The 3208-nt window shown below is 40.0% G+C and overlaps 1 long non-coding RNA gene across 1 annotated transcript in view; it reads right to left on the bottom strand.

Moving 5' to 3' along the window:
* Positions 1–1214: 1214 nt before the first annotated feature.
* Positions 1215–3208, bottom strand: part of LOC140708375 (uncharacterized) — an 86426-nt gene continuing 84432 nt past the window's right edge. Inside the window, exon 3 of the long non-coding RNA XR_012088506.2 lies at positions 1215–1304. This is a non-coding gene — a long non-coding RNA (uncharacterized LOC140708375). The remainder of the gene's footprint in view (positions 1305–3208) is intronic.

Below are 3208 nucleotides of genomic sequence, written 5' to 3'. Positions count from 1 at the left end.
GGTGTGCAGATAGCATGCTTTCCTCATCACATTGGGGCTAAATTGGATGAGTACTAACTGCATAGTGTTCCGCTTCAGGCTTGAGGTGGATATTCCTCTGAAACAATTGTATTTTGGGCCAACTTAGAAGTTCCATGCACCAAAGGCAAAACTATGTATTATATTAAACAAATGACATATGACTATGTCTCAACTTCTTTTTTAAAACTTATGCCTGGAACCGTAGACTTTTAATTAATTAGTATGTGGTAAGGCAAGGTGTAACCATTCTCAGTGAAATACCGAGTGTGACAGACATTGTTAGGAAAAAAAAACCTCCAACTGTTACCCATGGGAGATTTTTCCTACTAAAACTAATGCCAGCATGCGGGGGAGGCCAGTTGCAGGGTTGGAGGTGGAGGGAAGCATTTCATCAGGATTTGATAAATTTCACCAGGATCAATGTGGTGGAGGGAAAGGCTAACTTTCACCTCCTAACAACTTTTCTCAGTGAAAAATAGTGGCAGAACACTTCTTATTGATCTTTATGAAATAAACATGGTTACATGCAAGATATTTAGTACAACAGATATTGAGTGAGTGATCATACAAACAGTAAAAGAGGTATAGGTGTAACACTTGCATGCCAAAACTTTAAAAACCCTGTGCTTTAAAAGGATGGTTATTCAGCCCATTTCTGCTATACTTCTGAAGACTTTTAAAAGCAATCACAACAAATTCTCTTCAGATGCACTCATTATCAAATTATGTATTTCACTTCCGCGTATGCCAGTGGTTCCCAAACCTTTTCCACTTGCGGCTCCGTTGACCCATCCTGGAACTTCCTTGGTGCAGAAAGGTAGCCATCGCTGCCACCTCAGCCTCTTCTCTCCTTGCACAGGTGAGCATCTGGGGACAAGGGTGCGGCTTTCACCTCCTTACATATTATTTTCTCAGTGAAAAATAGTGACAGGATGCTTCTTATTGATTTTTAAGAAATACAGTTATATGCTAGATTAAGAGTGAGAGGGAGGTTGCAGCGAAGAATAAGAGGATTCTGTGGTGTCCCTGGCTGGGTTTGGCAGTGCCCCAGGGTGTCATGGGACACTGTTTGGGAATCACTGGTGTATGCAAACCTTGACACTGCTGAGAATTTTGCCTTTCCATGGAGCTCTTTGATCTCCTTCAGCATTGTTGGGAAATGTCACTTTTGCAGGTGTATGAATCCAAAACTCCCTGGTATGGACTGAACTCGGATGTGGCTTTAGTTATGCAAACATAAAATCTTTAGACCTGCATCTGTCAATAACATCCTTCCGTGTGATCTGGAAAATATGACATAGGGAGAGGGCATATCAGTTCAGCGCTTGCTGTTGGGCATGCTAAAAAGTTATTTCGTTCCCAAAGTCCTCAATAATCAATACGTCTATTTTACTGCATTCTATCTGATACACTGAAAGTGCAACATGTGTGAGCATGTACCACCCTAAATCTGTCAGCAAAACTTCTTGTTGGTGTTGATGCAACAGATTAATATAGCTAGTGGACTTTTGGCAGAAGGCAATCTTCACTCGTGAACGCTGACCATTTTTATTTATTTATTTAATTTCTTTAAACTTGTGCCCCACTCACTTCGTGGACAAGCCACTACTCTGGATGGCTTCCAGGAAATAACAAAAATAATCTATACAACTCTTTTTTTAAAAAAAAATTGAACATATAAAAACGAAAACCTGTTTGGCGAACCATAGGCATGCATAACCTCAGTACAAAATTAATATTACAAAGGGGTGAGGTTCGTAAAGGCCTGGGTAAAAAACTAAGTTTTCACTTGCTTACGGAAGCTCGGGGGGGTTAATTAAATTAAATTAAATTTGTGAATGACAGGAGTTTCCCCAATCTCACATTTTGTATAAATAAAACAACAACAACAACAATAACACTCTCGTTCAGGTATACATATATTCATTTGCCTGTATGTCTTGTTGTTTTCTGATTTTCACAAAACTTGCACAAGAATTCATTTTATTATTGATTGTGAGGAATAATTATATCCTGCATTTCCAGCAAAATAGTTCTCAAGGCAGCTAACTTTTAAGAAGTGTCTCAAAAAGCAATACATATGCTAATACCATTCTTTAGAAGGATCTGTGAAACAAATTGCATGTACACGGATTTCCACCAAATCCAGCTTCATATGAATGTACCAAGTGATCACAGAATCGTTGTAGAGCTGGAAGGGACCTTGGAGGTCTTCTAGTTCAATGCCCTATCCAAGGCAGGAGACCTCATACCATCCTGGACTGAGAATTAGGGGGGAAAACACTTCTCTTGGGAAAACACAAAGCACCTGCTGACCCCAACTATGCACTACAAGAATACTGTATAACAGTGGCCACATATTAAGGGTGAAAAGGATGCATCATATTGCACTACTATAACAAAAACAACAACAAAACGTTTATACTTTTAAAAAACTCAGCAGTCCAGTGGATTGATTCATAACTTGCTAGTGTAGGACAGTGGGCGTGGTGATAATCCATGCCAATTTCAAGAGAAAAATGCTTAAAACACTGCTTAATCATACTGGTAGATTCAATAGGTGACTTCTAGCTGTTTGACAAGTTTTTGACAATTTGATCCCAATAGACTTTGGGATTGGACTTTGCAAGCCAGGTCTTCCATTTGTACTCCATCTTTTGGAAAAATGATTCTTTTGTTTTTGGTCAATGGCCATAGTGAGCACATACCCCAGCCAAGAAATAGTGTAACATGGAGAAAAGAATGGAATAGAATGACTGGCTAGCCGGCCAGCTGGCACTGAGGAATGGAACACTCTGCACTGCAATATTTTGTTGTAGGTTCCATTCATATCTATTGCTGTTCAGGTTGATCTTCCACCCTGTTCCTCTAAAGGCCTTTTGGGGGTTTTTGCATTCCCTCAGAATTCACAAGCTCTTCAGAATGCCTCTGAAACATCCCACTGTCGTCTTTAAACAGTAGAAGGATGCACAGTCCTGACTTTTAGGCAGAACACACTCCAACACAAAGGCTGCAAACCAGAATGTCAAATAGCCGGCCTGCTGATTACGATGGCTGTCCTCATTCCCACTCTTTGTTGATGGGAAGGATTTGAAACATGAGGAAGTAGCATGCAAAAGGGAAGGTTAGTGTACAGCTGGTCTTAATAATCAGAACTGTGTGACAGATATTTATAGACATTTCTCTC

The sequence above is a fragment of the Pogona vitticeps genome, chromosome 6 (genome assembly GCF_051106095.1).
Source record: "Pogona vitticeps strain Pit_001003342236 chromosome 6, PviZW2.1, whole genome shotgun sequence".
In the NCBI taxonomy this organism is placed as follows: domain Eukaryota; kingdom Metazoa; phylum Chordata; class Lepidosauria; order Squamata; family Agamidae; genus Pogona; species Pogona vitticeps.
Note: the sequence above shows the minus strand (reverse complement) of the source record. Positions and strands in the feature narration are given on the sequence as shown.